Here is a 21107-nt window from a genome sequence, read left to right on the forward strand (position 1 = left end):
GCAGGTATAGTGTGGTGTAGCTAGAGTATGGTGCAGGTATAGTGTGGTGCAGGTTGAGTATGGTGCAGGATAGTATGGTGTAGCTAGAGTATGGTGCAGGTATAGTATGGTGTAGCTAGAGTATGGTGCAGGTATAGTGTGGTGCAGGTTGAGTATGGTGCAGGATAGTATGGTGTAGCTATAGTATGGTGCAGGTATAGTGTGGTGCAGGTAAATTATAGTGCAGTATAATGCAGGTATAGTATGGTGCAAGTAGTGTATGGTACAGTATGATGCAGATAGAGTATGGTGCAGGTACAGTATAGGACAATATGGTGAAGCCAGAGTATATATATGCCATTTATCAGACGCTTTTATCCAAAGCGACTTACAGTCATGTGTGCATACATTCTACGTATGGGTGGTCCCGGGAATCGAACCCACTACCCTGGCGTTACAAGCGCCATGCTCTACCAACTGAGCTACAGAACCACCTATGGTACAGTATGGTGCAATATGATGCAGTATGGTAGAGTATGGTACAGTATAGTACATTATGGTCCAGTATGGTGCAGGTACAGTACGGTGCAGTATGGTACGTGTACAATATGGTTTAGGTAGAGTATGGCACAAGCAGAGTACGGTACAGTATGGTGCAGTATAGTAGAGTATGGTACAGTATGGCACAGGTAGAGTATGGTGCAGTATGCTGCAAGTAGTTTATGGTACAGTATGGTACAAGTACAGTACGGTGTACAGTAGTTAGTGTATGGTATGGTACGGGTAGAGTATGATGCAGTATGGTGTATGTAGATTATGGTACAATATGGTACTGTATGGTATAGTTACAGTACGGTGCAGGTATAGTATGGTACAGGTAGAGTACGGTGCTGGTACAGTATGGTGCAGGTACAGTATGATACTGGTACAGTATGGTGCATGCACAGTATGGTAGAGTTAATTTCACCATGCTGGCACACTTACAGTAATCTTGTGAATGTGGTTATGGGTATTCAGAACACAGCTGCTTTAACTCAACTAGCCACATTAACCATATCCTCACCAATGTTCACACATTTCACCAGTAACTGGGGCAGGTTTTTCCACTGTGTAAACACCCATGCTTCTGTATTAATAGTAATAGTTAATCCTTATTACGATTGGTCTATGTTGTAGGCTATAGTTTAACATGATTTGTTCTGAAGTACAATTATTTCTTAATGAATTAGTTTCACCAAAATCGATTAACCTTTAAACTAGGTTAAATCAAGGTTTATCTATAAATCTTGTTGCACCAAACTTTAAAACAATTTATTAAAAAAAAAGATTGAGTGTACTCTTTACCCCTTTTTCTCCCAAATTTTGTCATATCCAATTGGTAGTTACAGTCTTGTCCAATCGCTGCAAATCCTGTACGGACTCGGGAGAGGTGAAAGTCGAGAGCCATGTGTCCTCCAAAACACGACCCTGCCAAGCCACACTGCTTCTTAACCCGGAAGCCAGCCACACCAATGTTTTGGAGGAAACACCGGCCCACCACAAGGAGTCACTAGAGTGCGATGGGAAAAGGACATCCCGGCCGGCCGGCCGAAACCCTCCCCTAACCCGGGTGATGCTGGTCCAATTGTACGGCGCCTCATGGGTCTCCTGGATCCGCGACCGATCTGCGATGCAGTGCCCTAGACCGCTGTGCAACTCGGGAGGCCCCTAAACCGAGTTTTAAATTAATTCTAGTTAAATGTAAACCTTCTTTGAAAGTAAGTTTAATTTTAACTTTAAACCTAAAATGTATTATTTTATTGCTTACCCTGGACAATTTTCTACTGTAGTCAACATTCTTCTGTTTCAAACTCGTTTGTTTTGGGAGAATTTAAAACCAGGGGGAAGGCTAACCAAGAATCCTTTTGCTTCGCCAAGAGGACAAAACGTCAGAACCCACAAACACCGGTTGCCTTCATTTTTTCCCCAAAGGATTACATTTAATCAACAGTGGCTAGTGCCTTAGCGCAGAGAGCCAGACCACACAGAGGCTCAGGCCAGTTCTCGACATTCACCGCTGCTCCTCTCACCTATCCAGGGGAGCGTTTGCTGTTTTAATTGACTGACAGAGGAAGTTCAAGGTCACGTGCTCCCTTCCAAAAAACACAATAAATTCCAAAATCCACAATAACACGGCTAATGTTAGCATTAGCAACGTGCCTGCCGTTAATTAGCCTAGCATTGTCTAGTGTAGCCTTTGCATGGCAGTTTTTGTTGACTTGTTTTGTCTGTCACTGTCCTTGAGTTATGTCTGGATAGAGTTGTTTGATAGGTGAGATGAAAGCATAATGTTGATTTATTAAAAATACAGGTGGCCTAGTTTACTTCTGTGGTGTTGTAGCCTACATGTCCTTGGTGTGCAGTGTTTCTCAATGCAAGATTGTATTACTGTGTGTATGTGTGCACATGTGTGCGACTGAGTCGATCTTTGTCCTTCATAATCCATAACCAGAGCACCTTTGAGGATTATGTATATTAATAACGTTTTGACGATTATCTACAGCAGTAACCCAATCGAGAAAGGACTATTGCTGCATGAACTTCCAACATTTCCTCAATTGCCACTCTAAAAGTATTTTACAGTGACTTTGAGGCAAATATTTCTTTATAAACAAGTAAACCACATAATTTCAACAATTCCCAACAAGATATTTCCTTGTCTGATCACTACCTCTAACTCCTGACGCCATCGTTTTCTCCCTTTCACCCACACCCTCTCAACTTTCCCTATTGTTCACTTTCACTCATGCTCAAATGTAATTAGCAAAGTGAAAGATGTTGCCTCGTGGTTGTGATTACACAGAATGGCCCATTTGTGTCTTTACACTGTCATAGTTACATTCCTGGGTTGCATTTCAGAAAGCAGCATCAATAAATTTGCCAGAAAAAGTTGCCATGACCATTTTAAGTTAAACTTTCACTATGAACTAGGACAGATCAGGCTTTTCAGAAATGTAAGAAAAACGTATTGATCATGGTTTATGAGATATCCTCCCTGAGCAACTGATTCTAAATAAACAAGAACTTTATTTATAAATTGTTTTTTATATACCACTGCTAAGGGCTGTCCTTAGGCACAACACAGAGTTTTTAAAAATGTTTATTTAACCTTTATTTAACCAGGAAGGGCTCACTGAGATTTTAAATATATTTTTCAAGAGTGTCCTGGCCAAGATAGGCAGCACCAAGTCAAATCAAATCAAATCAAAGTTTATTTGTCACATGTGCTGAATACAACAGGTGTATGGAGACCTTACAGTGAAATGCTTACTTACAGGCTCTAACCAATAGTGCAAAAGAGGTATTAGGTGAAAAATAGGTAAGTAAAGAAATAAAACAACAGTAAAAAGACAAGCTATATACAGTAGCGAGGCTATAAAAGTAGCGAGGCTACATACAGACACCGGTTAGTCAGGCTGGTTGAGGTTGTATGTACATGTAGATATGGTTAAAGTGACTATGCATATATGATGAACAGAGAGTAGCAGTAGCGTAAAAGAAGGGTTGGCGGGTGGTGGGTGGCGTGACTCAATGCAGATACCCCTGTTAGCCAATGGGCCTTCCTCTGACACTGCCTTGTGTAGAGGTCCTGGATGGCAGGCAGCTTAGCCCCAGTGATGTACTGGGCCGTATGCACTACCCTCTGTAGTGCCTTGCGGATGGAGGCCGAGCAATTGCTGTACAAGGCAGTGATGCAACCAGAGCATCCTGTCTTGATGTTGTAGCTGTAGAACCTTTTGAGGATCTCAGGACCCATGCCAAATCCTTTTAGTTTCCTGAGGGGGAATAGGCTTTGTCGTGCCCTCTTCACGACTGTCTTGGTGTGTTTGGACCAATCTAGTTTGTTGGTGATGTGGACACCAAGGAACTTGAAGCTCTCAACCTGCTCCACTACAGCCCCTTTGACGAGAATTTGGACGTGCTCAGTCCTCCTTTTCCTGTAGTCCACAATCATCACCTTAGTCTTGGTTACGTTGAGGGATAGGTTGTTATTCTGGCACCACCCGGCCAGGTCTCTGACCTCCTCCCTATAGGCTGCCTCGTTGTTGTTGGTGATCAGGCCTACCAGTGTTGTGTCGTCTGCAAACTTAATGATGGTGTTGGAGTCGTGCCCTGGCCATGCAGTTGTGGGTGAACAAGGAGTACAGGAGGGGACTGAATACACACCCCTGGGGGGCTCCAGTGTTTAGGATCAGAGTGGCAGATGTGTTGCTACCTACCCTCACCACCTGGGGGCGGCCCATCAGGAAGTCCAGGATCCAGTTGCAGAGGGAGGTGTTTAGTCCCAGCTTAGTGATGAGTTTTGAGGGTACTATGATGTTGAACGCTGAGCTGTAGTCAACGAATAGCATTCTCACATAGGTGTTCCTTTTGTCCAGGTGGAATGGGCAGTATGGAGTGCAATAGAGATTGCATCATCTGTGTATCTGTTTGGGTGGTATGCAAATTGGAGTGAGTCTAGGGTTTCTGGAATAATGGTGTTGATATGTGCCATTACCAGCCTTTCAAATCACTTCATAGCTACAGATGTGAGTGCTACGGGTCTGTAGTCATTTCGGTCGGTGTTCTTTGTGTTCACAGGGACTATGGTGGTCTGCTTAAAACATGTTGGTATTACAGACTCAATCAGGGACATGTTGAAAATGTCAGTGAAGACACTCATGCATGCCTCAGTGTTGCTTGCCTCGAATCGAGCATAGAAGTGATTTAGCTCGTCTGGTAGGCTCGTGTCACTGGGCAGCTCGCGGCTGTGCTTCCCTTTGTAGTCTGGAATAGTTTGCAAGCCCTGCCACATAAGACGAGCGTCGGAGCCGGTGTAGTATGATTCAATCTTAGCCCTGTATTGACGCTTTGCCTGTTTGATGGTTCGTCACAGAGCATAGCAGGATTTCTTGTAAGCTTCTGGGTTAGAGTCCCGCACCTTGAAAGCGGTAGCTCTACCCTTTAGCTCAGTGAGAATGTTGCCTGTAATTCATGGCTTCTGGTTGGGGTATGTGCTGTACGTACAGTCACTGTGGAGACGACGTCCTCAATGCACTTATTGATAAAGCCAATGACATATGTGGTGTATTCCTCAATGCCATTGGACGAATCCTGGAACATGTTCCAGTCTATGATAGCAAAACAGTCCTGTAGTTTAGCATCTGCTTCATCTGACCACTTTTTTTCCTGCTTTCATTTTCGCTTGTAAGCAGGAATCAGGAGGACAGAGTTGTGGTCGGATTTACCAGATGGAGGGCGAGGGAGAGCTTTGTACGCGTCTCTGTGTGTGGAGTACAGGTGATCTAGAATTGTTTTCCCTCTGGTTGCACATTTAATATGTTGATAGAAGTTTGGTCGAACTGATTTAAGTTTTCCAGCATTAAAGTCTCTGGCCACTAGGAGCACCGCATCTGGGTGAGTGGTTTCCTGTTTGCTTATTTCCTTACTTGTAGATTACTACAAGTAATCTAGTAAAAACCATAGAAATCACAGGAGTATAACAAAATCATAAAACAGCTAATTAAAAACATTGAAAGGTCAAGGAATCAGCCTCAGCATCCTTCATCAATGATTTAAAAACACCAACCGGGACAAGTTCTTCCAGTTTAAATATCAAGGCACAAGGCGAGACCCAAATGCAGATAGTTGGAGTTTTACAATGTTTATCCAAAAAGGGGTAGGCAAGAGAATGGCCGTGTACAGGCAAAAGTTCAAAACCACTTCAGTCCAATAGGTACCAAAGGGCAGGCAGATTCAACATCAGGGCAGGCAGGATGATCAGTCAGGTGGGAAAGTAGTCCAGAGTCAGGCAGGATGATCAGTCAGGCAGGAAAGTAGTCCAGAGTCAGGCAGGATGATCAGTCAGGCAGGATGATCAGTCAGGCAGGATGATCAGTCAGGCAGGAAAGTAGTCCAGAGTCAGGCAGAGGTCCAAAACCGGGAAGACAAGCCAAATAGAATAGAAAAGGAGTACGGTGGTTGACTTGACTAAACATACAAGACGAACAGAGAGACAGGAAACACAGGGATAAATACACTGGGGGAAATAAGTGACACCTGGAGGGGGTGGAGACAATCACAAGGACAGGTGAAACAGTTCAGGGCGTGACATTAAAACTATTTTGTAAGGAGTTCCAAGCCGATGGCGCAGAGTACATAAAAGGCCTTTTACCAAATTCAGTTCGGACATTTGGAACAGTTAGCAGGACAAAGTCCTGTGAATGAAGAGAGTACCCACCACATTTCTGAAGAATAAAAACTCCCAAATAAAATGGTGGTAAATAAAAGTATACCAGTGACTGAGCCTACGAGTGAATAGATAAGTCCACCCAACCCTGGTATATAAAGTGCAGTGGTGCATAAGGGTTTTGCAGTTTAAAATCATTCTTACAGCTCCATGGTAAAGGCTGTCAATTGCTCTCAAACACTGAACAGAAGCGTTCATATATAACATTTCACAATAGTCTAGTATATGCATAAATGTAGCTGATACAAGTCTCCTTCTGGCTTCAAAAGAAAAACAGCTCTTATTCCTAAAATACTATCCCAACTTCAGCTTACAATATGTTGTAAGTTGTTGGATATGCAATTTAAAAGAGGCCATCATCAATTCAAATGCCAAGATATTTATATGAGGTTACAGCCTCAATCTCATTGCCCTGACAGGTAGTAATAGGTGAAAGGTTCAGAGGACTATTTCTTGCTTTAGAAAACACCATTAGTTTAGTTTTGTCAGCATTGAGGATAAGCTTCATTTGACAGGTATGTTGAACAGCATAAACATGAGTTTGCAAGTTTTGAAAAGCTTTTGTGAGAGACGAGGCACAACAATAAATAACAGTATCATCAGCATAAAAGTGAAGTTGCGCATTTTGCACATTTTTGTCTAAATTATTTATATAAACAGGGGGGACCAAGTACAGTGCCCTGGGGCACACCATTACAGACAGACAATTTAACAGACATGAACCCATCAAATTGAATGCACGGACTTCTTTCAGACAAATAGTTAGCAAACCATGCAACTGCATGCCCAGATAGACCTACGCTCGACAATCTCTGCCTCGGTATAATATGATCAACTGTATCAAAAGCCTTAGAGAAATCAATAAAAAGTGAGACACAGTGCTGTTTTTTTGTCAAAGGCTTCAGTGGTATCATTTAAAACATTCATGGCTGCTGTAATTGTGCTATGCTTCTTCCTGAAGCCCGATTGGTACATTGATAAAATAGAGTTAGTATATAAAAACTATTTTAGCTGTTCACTAACAAGGGTTTCAAGTATTTTCGCCAGGGGGGTGACAGCTTTGAAATCGGCCTATAATTATTTAAAAGAATTGGACCTCCCCCTTTTAAAAGTGGTAGGACAAATTCTGATTTCCAGATACTTTGAATGTAAGTACTTTCCAGGGTTAGATTGAACAGATATGTAAGTGCTATGAAATCAGCTGCCAGTTTTTAAAAGCAGGGATCAAGATGATCAGGACCGGCAGACTTTCTCTGATCTAAGGATTTCAGAGCTTCATGTACCCCCTGCACTGAGAATGGCAAAAAGATAAAAGTTTGACCAGCTCTCACTGGTTCATCCATGCAGAGTTGTACAGAGACAGAGGACACTGAATCAAACAGCCTACCAGATTATTCAGCATTTCAAGTCCTTCAATACACATGATGGTAATGCATTAACATTACTATTACCAGGCATAGACTTAATAGCCTTTCAATACGTTCTAGGGTCATTCAGGTTATCAGTGGCAACCGACATAAAATATGCAGTTGGCCTTCCTGAGAAGAAAAGAACACTTGTTTCATAACTGACTAAAAATAAGCCAATCAGCATCAGAACATGATTTCCTTGCTTTAGCCCAGGCTAGAAATACGTTCATGATTTATAGAAGACAGCTCAGAAGAAAACCATGGATTATCCCGCCCTTTAACCCTGAACCTGTGGAATGGGGCATGTTTGTTTACTATTTGGAAATTAACATCATGAAAGAATTTCCAGGCAGTTTCCAGATCAGGAATAAACTCAATCTTATTCCAGTCAAATAAAACAATTCACAAAATAAAGTCTGCTCCTTAAAACTCTTAACATTTCTCTTACAAATAAAGTGTGGGTTTGTTTTAAAGAACCTTAGAATTTCTAACAGCAACAACAGCAGGTCACTTAAATCATTACAGAAAACACCAACCGCAGAATATTTATGTGGAACATTTGTCAATGTCAAATCAATCTGGGTAGATTTCTCTGGACATTTGAGATTTGGGCGGGTGGGGAAGTTAATCAACTGGGTTTGCAGAGGGGGGTCTATAGCAGCAAATCACAGTTATAGAGAGACCATTTAAAACCTCAAGATTCAAAGCAAGAAATTCCAACCTTTTACAAATAGTTTCATACTTTGCCACATTTACAAGCAATTTAGTCTTTACATATATGGCCACACACCCACCTTTCGTAGCCCGATCAGTGCCTGGATACAGCCATATACCACAAACCCCAAAAGTGCCTTTTAGCTATTATAAACTGGTTACCAATGTAAATAGAGCAGTAAAAATACATGTTTTGTCATACCCGTGGTATACGGTTTGATATACCACAGCTGTCAGCCAATCAACATTCAGGGCTCGAGCCACCCAGTTTATGGTCATTTCAAGTCATTTCAGGTCAGGTCAGGGATCGAGCCACCCACTGTTATGCCAAAGGGATATTTCACTGTAATGCCAAGTTAAGAATTTACAGTAACTGTCAAAACACTACCTTCCTAAAGGATATTCTTCAGTTAAGTTGTTCTTATGGGTGTTATTTGACTTCACTGTTTGTATTTCTGTACAGTGCATCCTGATACATTTCCTGCCATTGTCTATGTCTGCCTCTGGCTGTTACAGTCTCTCTCTCTCTCTCTCTCTCTCTCTCTCTCTCTCTCTCTCTCTCTCTCTCTCTCTCTCTCATTCTCTGTCTTACTGTCTGTCTCTCGCTCTCTCCCTCTCTCTCTGTCTCACTCTCTATCTCTCAATTCAATTAAATTTGCTTTATTGGCATGACGTAGCAATGTACATATTGCCAAAGCTTACTTTGGATATTTACAATATTAAGATAATAAGAATCAAAATTGTCAACAGTAACAACAATAACCAAGGGTCAAAATAACCATACATTGAACAATACCAATAAGCATACAGTAGAAGACATGTGCAGGTTGATTGGTCTGTCAGACACTGTCCCTCATCTTATGGCAGGCAGAAATGTAGTGCGCTGCCAACCCACAGCTCTCTTCGTCCTCCCCCAACAGGACGGGTATTCTATTCTCATCAGAGAGGTCTTTGAATCCTTAAATAAGGGTTTCAAATTTGGTGAAGTGACACTCTAATTGTTTTATATTTTTTACAATTTGTCAGGAAATGCAGCTCTGTCTCAGGTTCTGCTGGGGTGCAGTGGTTGCACAGCCTTTCCTTTACAGGGAGCCAGGTTTTCCTGTCTACCCTTCTCAATGGCAAGGCTGTGCTCACTGAGCCTGTGCTTTGTCATGGTTTTTCTAAGGTTTTGATCAGTAAACATGGTCAAATAGTTAGCCAGTGTAATGTCGATTTAGGGCCAGATAGCACTGCCTTTTGCTTTGTGCTTGTGATTGTGTTTCCCAAAAAGCAATGTAGTTTTGTTTTGACTGTGTTGTAAATTATTGTATTCTGATTGATTGGATGTTCTGCTGAGGCTTCAGTTTGTTAGTAGAACAGGTTTGTGAACTCAGCCCCAGGACAAGCTGGATGAGGGGACTCTTTTCTTTGCTCAGCTCTTGGCATTGCAGGGCTTGGTAATGATATGATAATGATACGGTATGGTAATGATCTCTCTCTCTCTCTCTCTCTTTCTCTCTCTCTCTCTCTCTCTCTCTCTCTCTCTCTCTCTCTCTCTCTCTCTCTCTCTCTCTCTCTCTCTCTCTCTCTCTCTCTCTCTCTCTCTCTCTCTCTCTCTCTCTTTTGGGAGAGAGAGAGCGAGAGAGAGAGAGAGAGAGAGCGAGAGAGCGAGAGCGAGAGAGAGAGAGAGAGAGAGAGAGAACTTCATTATCTAGCACGGATCTGAACTCACATCCACTCACTCCCCCCTGTCCCGGGTTCGGCTATGAGATTGACCTGCTGACTGTGTTGGACCTAGCCCTGAATGACCTAACCTAATACTGGTAAGCCAAAATACTTTTACTGTTACAGTATGTTTCAGGTGGGTACTACTTGTGTTTCTCATGGGTTTATCTATGTTATTAAAGATGGGCTGACAAGATAATCAGATGTCACTTTACTTACTTTACTTGCCACTTTACTTCAACTTGAATTACACTGTACTTAACTTGAAATGCTCAAGTTAGAGAGTAAGGACATTGGGTGACAAGTTAGAGAGTAAGGACATCGGGTGACAAGTTAGAGAGTAAGGACATCGGGTGACAAGTTAGAGAGTAAGGACATTGGGTGACAAGTTAGAGAGTAAGGACATCGGGTGACAAGTTAGAGAGTAAGGACATCGGGTGACAAGTTAGAGAGTAAGGACATTGGGTGACAAGTTAGAGAGTAAGGACATTGGGTGACAAGTTAGAGAGTAAGGACATTGGGTGACAAGTTAGAGAGTAAGGACATCGGGTGACAAGTTAGAGAGTAAGGACATCGGGTGACAAGTTAGAGAGTAAGGACATTGGGTGACAAGTTAGAGAGTAAGGACATTGGGTGACAAGTTAGAGAGTAAGGACATTGGGTGACAAGTTAGAGAGTAAGGACATTGGGTGACAAGTTAGAGAGTAAGGACATTGGGTGACAAGTTAGAGAGTAAGGACATTGGGTGACAAGTTAGAGAGTAAGGACATTGGGTGACAAGTTAGAGTAAGGACATTGGGTGACAAGTTAGAGAGTAAGGACATTGGGTGACAAGTTAGAGAGTAAGGACATTGGGTGACAAGTTAGAGAGTAAGGACATTGGGTGACAAGTTAGAGAGTAAGGACATTGGGTGACAAGTTAGAGAGTAAGGACATCGGGTGACAAGTTAGAGAGTAAGGACATTGGGTGACAAGTTAGAGAGTAAGGACATTGGGTGACAAGTTAGAGAGTAAGGACATTGGGTGACAAGTTAGAGAGTAAGGACATTGGGTGACAAGTTAGAGAGTAAGGACATTGGGTGACAAGTTAGAGAGTAAGGACATTGGGTGACAAGTTAGAGAGTAAGGACATTGGGTGACAAGTTAGAGAGTAAGGACATTGGGTGACAAGTTAGAGAGTAAGGACATCGGGTGACAAGTTAGAGAGTAAGGACATCGGGTGACAAGTTACAGTAAGGACATCGGGTGACAAGTTAGAGAGTAAGGACATTGGGTGACAAGTTAGAGAGTAAGGACATTGGGTGACAAGTTAGAGAGTAAGGACATTGGGTGACAAGTTAGAGAGTAAGGACATCGGGTGACAAGTTAGAGAGTAAGGACATTGGGTGACAAGTTAGAGAGTAAGGACATTGGGTGACAAGTTAGAGAGTAAGGACATTGGGTGACAAGTTAGAGAGTAAGGACATCGGGTGACAAGTTAGAGAGTAAGGACATTGGGTGACAAGTTAGAGAGTAAGGACATTGGGTGACAAGTTAGAGAGTAAGGACATTGGGTGACAAGTTAGAGAGTAAGGACATTGGGTGACAAGTTAGAGAGTAAGGACATTGGGTGACAAGTTAGAGAGTAAGGACATTGGGTGACAAGTTAGAGAGTAAGGACATTGGGTGACAAGTTAGAGAGTAAGGACATCGGGTGACAAGTTAGAGAGTAAGGACATTGGGTGACAAGTTTGCAGACAAGGAGACGTGTTGTTGTGTTTTTTTAAGCTGGAAAAGTTAGGCTTTATTGATTCATCATCGTTTTCGTCTTGTTTGTTTGATTCAAGCTCCCCGAATTCTGACATCACCAGCAAATGTTCATGTGCCTCTCGATGTGCACATTCTGGTGCGCTTGGTTTTTCCTCTTTGGTTTTTCCTCTTTTTGCATTGCTTCCCACACTTGTGTTGTTGTTAGTGCTAAATAATACCACACAACATATACAAAAAACACAAAGGTGTTCAGAGGAAAAGATCATCATTGTTTTTCCTTCCTTTTTCCGACTTGGCACAGGGAGAGGGGAGAAAATTGCAAACCGACCCACCCACCCCTAGGAGTGAGACCACTCAGAACTAGGAAACATAAAACACCAGTGTCAGGGAGTGTGTGTGTGTGTGTGTGTGTGTGTGTGTGTGTGTGTGTGTGTGTGTGTGTGTGTGTGTGTGTGTGTGTGTGTGTGTGTGTGTGTGTGTGTGTGTGTGTGTGTTTGTGTGTGTTAGAGAGAAAGAAACATAAAGAGTGAAACACACAGAAAAAAAGAGAGTACACAGGGTAAGGGGGATTTTCCTAATGGTCCATTTGTTTTGATAACTCTGATGTGCTCCTTTGCCCCATGCGTTAGTACAGCTTGCAGAGTGAGAGGGGAGAGAGCGATAGCTAGAGGCATAGAGAGTGAATTGGGATGCTTTCATAATCCAGCCAATGTCTTTCCATGTGTCTCATAGCCCTGATCACTGCCCTACAGGTCCCTAATAAGCAGGGAAAATTAACACATCAACTAAATGTGCTTGCAATTTGTCCATATCATTTCCCGTCTCATCCCCTTCCTGTATATTGGCACAAGTCTTCTTGTTCCTTTTTAAAAAACTCTTTAATGACAGTCATATTACAATTTGAAATTGTAAAAGTAATGACACAAAACAGTAATGAAACCAAAGTGTTCTTAGTTGTATAGCTACAAAAGCTGTCCTAGTTGAATAAGATGAACATTTGTGTACTTTACAACTGATAGTAATTATATGGTGTGGGTCAATCTCAGGTAACCAAACAAAAATGTAAAATATAAATGAATCTTAAACGGGATAAAACGCCATCAAAAATACATAAATAGAGTGCAAAGCATTCCCAGCTCTTGATTTGTTTTTTCCCACTTGATTTTACAGTGCACCATACATAAATCATTTTTGATAAAAACACATGATTGAAGGATTGGCTTAGCCTTTTGCTCGCTCTCTCGCCCAAAACACAAGAGTTCCTCTCTATTTTTACACTCCCCAGGACTACTCCATTTATAGACCTATGTCTTTGTGGTCTGTTGAGCTCCTAAATCCTACGTTTTATGTCCTTTTTGACAATAATGGTCCATAATGATGACATTCACAGGTTATTTTGCTCTGACTTGGAGGTGACGAACTCAAATGACAGTCCAGGGAGTTGTTGTTGGTTTGAACTCAGACCTGGAGAGTGGAAAGATCTTTGTATAGAGGTTTGGACTGATGTCATCTATACCAAAATACTTTAGAGCAGCCAGAAAACATTAACTGGACTCAAGAAGACAGACAAATTCATATTGTAGCTGTGCACCATTTGATACATCAAATAAAATGTTATTGGTCACATATTTAGCAGATGTTATTGCAGGTGTAGCGAAATGCTTGATATGCTCACTTCTCACTGATGAAGCTATACGAGACATACAGTAGATTAGAATGTATCGCATATAACAAACCAATGCAGTACTTCCATAACAGAAATGGTCACTCATTCCAGATCAAGTCTTCCAGAGTTACAGAAAACAGCATACATTCATGAAACAGTGATGTTTCACAAAATGTCCTCGGTACATAGTTATGAAAAGTAAAACTTGATAACATTTGCGTATTAACGACTATGATTGCACTCAGGTTCACCATGTGTTACGCTTCCTGGACCTATGGTATGACTTCTCAGAATATAAAATTAATTTCAATTCAATCAAATAAAATCAATCAAATTTTTGTGAGACAAAAACTCTCCCTGTGAAATGCCAGACTTGGCAATCGGCCTCCATTTTAATGACATATGGCCTGTGATAAATATGGTTTCTGTCCCAGTGATAAATCGTCCAAAAGTTTAATCTGTGGAGGTCAAGATGTCAAAAGGTCACTGTCAGCCAGAATTAGCCTACTGAGACATAACTCTCTGGGACAATAGTTGACTCTCAGTCTTAGTATAGCAGTGTCGTCCCCCAATATTAGGGGAGAAACAAAATCGGGACGAATTCACTTAATGTGTATTAAAGTAGTAAAAAGCTAAGTATTTGGCCCCATATTCATAGCATGCAATGACTACATCAAGCATGTGACTGCAAATTTGTTGCATACATTTGCTGTTTCTTTTGGTTGTATTTTAGATTATTTTGTGCCCAATAGAAATGAATGGTAATTCATCTATTGTGTTATTTTGGAGTCACTTTTACTGTAAATAAGAATATAATATGTTTCTAAACACTTAATATGGATGCTACCGTGATTATGGATAGTCCTGAAAGAATTGTGAATAATGATGAGTGACACAGAAATATCATACCCCCAAGACATGCTAACCTCTCACCATTACAATAACAGGGGAGGTTAGCATTTTATATCATACCCCCAAGACATGCTAACCTCTCACCATTACAATAACAGGGGAGGTAAGCATTTTATATCATACACCCAAAACATGCTAACCTCTCACCATTACAATAACAGGGGAGGTTAGCATTTTATATCATACCCCCAAGACATGCTAACCTCTCACCATTACAATAACAGGGGAGGTAAGCATTTTATATCATACACCCAAAACATGCTAACCTCTCACCATTACAATAACAGGGGAGGTTAGCATTTTATATCATACACCCAAGACATGCTAACCTCTCACCGTTACAATAACAGGGGAGGTAAGCATTTTATATCATACACCCAAAACATGCTAACCTCTCACCATTACAATAACAGGGGAGGTTAGCATTTTATATCATACCCCCAAGACATGCTAACCTCTCACCATTACAATAACAGGGGAGGTAAGCATTTTATATCATACACCCAAAACATGCTAACCTCTCACCATTACAATAACAGGGGAGGTAAGCATTTTATATCATACCCCCAAGACATGCTAACCTCTCACCATTACAATAACAGGGGAGGTTAGCATTTTATATCATACCCCCAAGACATGCTAACCTCTCACCATTACAATAACAGGGGAGTTTAGCATTTTAGATCATACACCCAAAACATGCTAACCTCTACCATTACAATAACAGGGGAGGTTAGCATTTTGGGGGTTATAATATTTGTGTGTCTCAACTCTTTAATTGGGGGGAGGTTGTTACAGGGTGTAGAGCTTTAGTTGGGGGGGGGGGTTGTTACAGGGTGTAGAGGTTTAGTTGGGGGGTTGTTACAGGGTGTAGAGCTTAGTCGGGGGGGTTGTTACAGGGTGTTGAGGTTTAGTTGGGGGGGTTGTTACAGGGTGTTGAGGTTTAGTTGGGGGGTTGTTACAGGGTGTAGAGGTTTAGTTGGGGGGTTGTTACAGGGTGTAGAGGTATAGTTGGGTGGGTTGTTACAGGGTGTAGAGGTTTAGTTGGGGGGGTTGTTACAGGGTGTAGAGGTATAGTTTGGGGGGTTGTTATAGGGTGTTGAGGGTTAGTTGGGTGGGTTGTTACAGGGTGTTGAGGTATAGTTGGGGGGAGGTTGTTACAGGGTGTAGAGCTTTAGTTGGGGGGTTGTTACAGGGTGTGGAGATTTAGTTGGGTGGTTGTTACAGGGTGTGGAGGTATAGTTGGGTGGGTTGTTACAGGGTGTTGGGGTTTAGTTGGGGGGGTTGTTATAGAGTGTAGAGTTTTAGTTGCGGGGTTGTTATAGGGTGTAGATGTTTAGTTGGGTGGGTTGTTACAGGGTGTTGAGGTTTAGTTGGGGGGTTGTTACAGGGTGTTGAGGTATAGTTGGGGGTTGTTACAGGGTGTTGAGGTTTAGTTGGGTGGGTTGTTACAGGGTGTTGAGGTATAGTTGGGGGGTTGTTATAGAGTGTAAAGTTTTAGTTGGGGGTTGTTATAGGGTGTTGAGGTTTAGTTGGGGGGTTGTTACAGGGTGTTGAGGTTTAGTTGGGGGTTGTTATAGGGTGTAGAGGTATAGTTGGGGGGGTTGTTACAGGGTGTTGAGGTATAGTTGGGGGGGTTGTTATAGGGTGTAGAGGTTTCGTTGGGGGGGTTGTTACAGGGTGTTGAGGTATAGTTGGGGGGGGGTTGTTATAGAGTGTAGAGTTTTAGTTGGGGGGGTGTTATAGGGTGTAGAGGTTTAGTTGGGGGGGTTGTTACAGGGTGTTGAGGTTTAGTTGGGGGTTGTTACAGGGTGTTGAGGTTTAGTTGGGTGGGTTGTTACAGGGTGTTGAGGTATAGTTGGGGGGGTTGTTATAGGGTGTAGAGGTTTAGTTGGGGGGGTTGTTACAGGGTGTTGAGGTTTAGTTGGGGGGGTTGTTACAGGGTGTTGAGGTTTAGTTGGGGGGTTGTTACAGGGTGTTGAGGTTTAGTTGGGGGGTTGTTATAGAGTGTAGAGGTTTCGTTGGGGGGGTTGTTACAGGGTGTTGAGGTATAGTTGGGGGTTGTTACAGGGTGTTGAGGTTTAGTTGGGGGGGTTGTTACAGGGTGTTGAGGTATAGTTGGGGGGTTGTTATAGGGTGTAGAGGTATAGTTGGGGGGTTGTTACAGGGTGTAGAGGTATAGTTGGGGGGTTGTTATAGGGTGTAGAGGTTTCGTTGGGGGGGTTGTCATAGAGTGTAGAGTTTTAGTTGGGGCGTTGTTACAGGGTGTTGAGGTATAGTTGAGTGGGTTGTTATAGGGTGCAGAGGTATAGTTGGGGGGGGGGTTGTTACAGGGTGCAGAGGTATAGTTGTGGGGGGTTGTTACATGGTGTTGAGGCTTAGTTGGGGGTTATTACATGGTGTAGAGGTATAGTTAGGGGGGTTGTTACAGGGTGTAGAGGTATAGTTAGGGGGGTTATTACATGGTATAGTTAGGGGGGTTATTACCCCCCCCCCCCAAACAATAAGGTCTTCTAAGTATCAAAGCTAATTGTAATCACATCTGTCACATGCGCCAGGGAAATACTAGAGCACAACAATGAGCAGTTCAGTTCTTTCTCTCCGTTCTTTTACACTTGATGGACCAGCTTGGTCATGTTTCCCTCTCTGCTGTCATGACAGTCCTGTGGGGCTCCAAATAGGTCAGATCAGGTTTGCAATGAATGACTTCAACCAGACACACTTCAACAACTCACGCCCTGTTGTAATCAAGGTAGAAGATTCAGGTCTCCCTCTCCAAATTCCCCAAAGGAATGTGCCTTTGTTTCAAGAGACTTTTCCCACCAAAACTCTAACTCATCCTATGCGTTGTGCACGTAATATGAAAAGTTATTCATGTTTTTTTGTGAAGAGAGGGATGTGATTTTAGGAGCCATAACAAGTCATGCCCCTGGGTGAGGTCAGAGAGCGTGTCAGCCTGACGGAACCGCCCATTTTGAACAAATTGTATAAATTGGTGGGTTAAGAGATAACATATTGTCTAGTGGTGAACTGGAGCGTGGTAGAATGGATACTCTGTCCGTCCTCTCCTAGCCCACGTTTAGCGACTGCTGCTAACGCAATGGCTAGGAGGTATCACTTCTGGAGTGAATAAGGGTTCAAAGTTCATACCAAGTTGCTTTACTTTTAAGATCATTCTATATTCTGATTGGTATAGTCGAAATTCATCCTTCCGGGGTGTAGGTCCTTCACCTTCACATTGAAATTCTATGCTAATTTTGTCAGGTTCTCTCAGGTTGGCTTAGTTCTGTAGGTGGTCTTTGTCCTTTCAATGTGGGGACCTCAAGTCCACACGTCCTTGGAATAGATTATTATCTGAGCCCTTTTAACGTAAGACTGTCGCTCTAATGTACTCGGAACAGAAAGTTACATTTTCGTCAAGAGCTTTATATAGGAGGGAAGAGAAGGGTGTGTTTCATAGTTTATAACCAATGTCTATTCACATGGGCAGGATCACTGGGTTGAGCATAGTTCACTCATGAAACCCCAATTCTCTCATTTGGAAGCTAAAATTAAATGTAATCTTTTCACAAATAGTTTCATATTTAAAAATGTAAATTGCACAACAATTCCATGTGAATCTGATAACTGGAATGTGTAGACTTTCCAAGATACAGTTAATGTGGTCCTATCATCAGTAATAATGTCTCAGACGTCAACTGATCTGGCATCATATTCATTTAGTACCAACGCATATTTTCAGCTGGTTAGATTATCTAAATATGGTTCTGTTCCCATCTTTTGAGGTCACCAGACTCTCTCTCAATGTTAACCAAGGTATTTTCAATAGTCACATGGGTAGAGTAGAGAGAGGAAAAAGGGGAAAGGCATTTATGGGGGTCATAAACCTCCCCCACTCAGGCCGAAGTCATGACAGTACCAACGCTAAGTGTCTCTGTCTGTCTCTCTTTGCCTTCGCCATGTCTTCTGTAACAAGCAGCCATATTGTTGTCATTCTGTTAGGGACCTGTTTTTAACGTATTAAGTGTGTTACCATTTAATTAGCTAGCAAATAAATAATTAACCAATTTGTGTAATACTTTGCTCTGGTTTTTGCAGATGCAATGAGGATATGACTGTTCAGAATGATGATATGATACAAGGTTATGATTAATACATTGACTGTTTATAGATGTGATAGGTAAAGACCTTTAGAGTTTAATTCGGAAAATGGTAACTCTTTAAAGAACCGCTCTCGTACTGCCCCAGAACCTAGTTAATTAATTGTTACATGATTAATTTAATCAGGTCACAATTAAACATAGTTGATTAGATAAATAACAGCCATCAGATGAATGTTAAAGTCAACTCACGACACTGCCTTGCCATTGGAAAAGATTCCCAGTTCCACTCAGTGACACAGCAGTCATTACTCAGAGGCCGTGATGACACACAGTAGCATGGGAGATGTGTTGGACATGGTTTGCCGCACTCGCACGCTGTGTGTCCACACACATACAAAATGCACGCACACTCACAGAGAGAGACAGATAGACTGACAGATTTTGGTTGATATTTTGGGATAGGGGTGCTCTGCTCATACAGGAGTGATAAAGGCCTAGTGCACTAATTTGGGGGAGCCCCCCCCCCCCCAAAAAGAAAACAAATAATTAAGTAGTGATTTATCAGGGGGTGCTCCCCTACTTCCAGAACTTAACAGAACAGAGAAAAATAGAATAGACAGAGAGAGACTGAGATAGATACATAGATGGAGGGTGGTGAAAACTGTGCCTCTCAATGCGAGGATGGCCACCCAGGGATAGAATTTTCCGTATACACATCGTAAGGTTCCTACAACCTAGCCTATGTATGAAAGTTTACAACCTGCACAGGTCAAGAGAAATTTGAGTTATCAAGGTAACAGACATTGACACATTCAATACCGCCATGAACAATCGTGCATGCATCTATCTACGTAGCTGATCTAGGGTGTAATCATTAGTCCAATAGTTGTAAACAAGAGTATATATTGGACAAATTCAGGTATGATTATCCCCATTTTGGTCCGTTTGCTTCCGTTTAAGAAATGTTTTCAACAGAATCAGCGACATGAATACACCCCTGATTACACACAAACATAGTTCCCTTTCATAGCAGCTAGATACAAACATAGTTCCCTTTCATAGCAGCTAGATACAAACATAGTTCCCTTTCATAGCAGCTAGATACAAACATAGTTCCCTTTCATAGCAGCCAGATACAAACATAGTTCCCTTTCATAGCAGCCAGATACAAACATAGTTCCCTTTCATAGCAGCCAGATCGTTATATAATTCCTTCTCACATCTACGCAATCTCCTCCTCTCACCTTTTCCCTTTGCTTGTGGACTTCAGTGCACAAAACATCAGCTGTCTGTGAGCAGGTAAAAATAACCTTTCCAAGCCAAACCTTCATATCATAACCTCTACACACAGACTACATCATTGTCACCATATTAGCTAACATCAAGTCAACAACATAGTTACTAGAACTAACTCATTGGAACCCGCTACAATCATGCTGTACAGTGTACAGTTAGCAAGCAGTTTAGCAGTTACACCGGTGGGCCCCGGTGGCAATAAATGAATAAATTAGTGTTGGATAGTCATAGCCAGCTTAGGTAACATAGCATCCCTCTCTGTTTGAGCCGGATGCTTGAGTAGGCTAAACTAATTAGCTAGCTGCATTTGCTAGCTAAGTAAGTGAAAGTCAAATTAAAATTCAAATGTCAATTTTGCTAGCTCTCTTTCTCTTGCCTCTCCTTCCTTTTTAAGAAATGAATTTGTTAAAAACTGTTCAACTATTTTCTTTCTCTCTTTGAGTCAACTACCTCACCATGTGTTATGCACTGCAGTACTAGCTGTAGCTTATGCTTTCAGCACGATACTAAACAAAAATATAAAGGCAACATATAAAGTGTTGGTCCCATGTTTCATGAGCTGAAATGTAAAGATCCCAGAAATGTTCCATGTCCACAAATTTGTTTACATCCCTGCTAGTGAGCATTTCTCCTTTGCCAAGACAATCCACCCACCTGATAGGTGTGGCATATCAAGAAGCTGATTAAACAGAAGGATCATTACACAGGTACACCTTGTGCTGGGGACAGTAAAAGGTCACTCTAAAATGTGCAGTTTTGTAACACAACACAATGCCACAGATGTCTCAATTTTTGAGGGGGTGTGCAATTGGCATGTTGACTGCAGGAATGTCCACCAAAGCTGTTGCCAGAGAATTGAATGTTAATTTCTCTACCATAAGCTGCCTCCAACGTCGTATTAGAGAATATGGCAGTACGTCTAACCGGCCTCACAACCGCAGACCACGTGTAACCACGCCAGCCCAGGACCTCCACATCTGGCTTCTTCACCTGCGGGATTGTCTGAGACCAGCCATCCGGACGGCTGATGAAACTGAGGAGTATTTCTGTCTGTAATAAAGTCCTTATGTGGGGAAAAGTCATTCTGATCGGCTGGTCCTGGGTCCACAGTGGGTGAGCCTGGCTCTCAAGTGGGTGGGCCTATGCCCTCCCAGGCCCACCCATGGCTGCACCCCTGCCCAGTTATGTGAAATCCGTAGATTAGGTGCCAAATTAATTTCCTTATTTGAACTGTAACTCAGCAAAATCATTGAAATTTTTGCATGCTGTCCTACGGCATCACCATGGTGCTAGCCTACAGAGTA

The 21107-nt window shown here is 42.2% G+C and overlaps 1 protein-coding gene across 1 annotated transcript in view; it reads left to right on the plus strand.

Annotated features, from left to right (window-relative positions):
- The first annotated feature begins 10055 nt into the window (after window positions 1-10055).
- Window positions 10056-21107, plus strand: part of LOC118376480 (histone deacetylase 7-like) — an 89220-nt gene continuing 78168 nt past the window's right edge. Inside the window, exon 1 of the mRNA XM_052473949.1 lies at window positions 10056-10175. The gene's annotated coding sequence lies outside the window, so the exon portion shown is untranslated. The remainder of the gene's footprint in view (window positions 10176-21107) is intronic.

Source organism: Oncorhynchus keta, chromosome 21 (genome assembly GCF_023373465.1).
Source record: "Oncorhynchus keta strain PuntledgeMale-10-30-2019 chromosome 21, Oket_V2, whole genome shotgun sequence".
Lineage (NCBI taxonomy): Eukaryota > Metazoa > Chordata > Actinopteri > Salmoniformes > Salmonidae > Oncorhynchus > Oncorhynchus keta.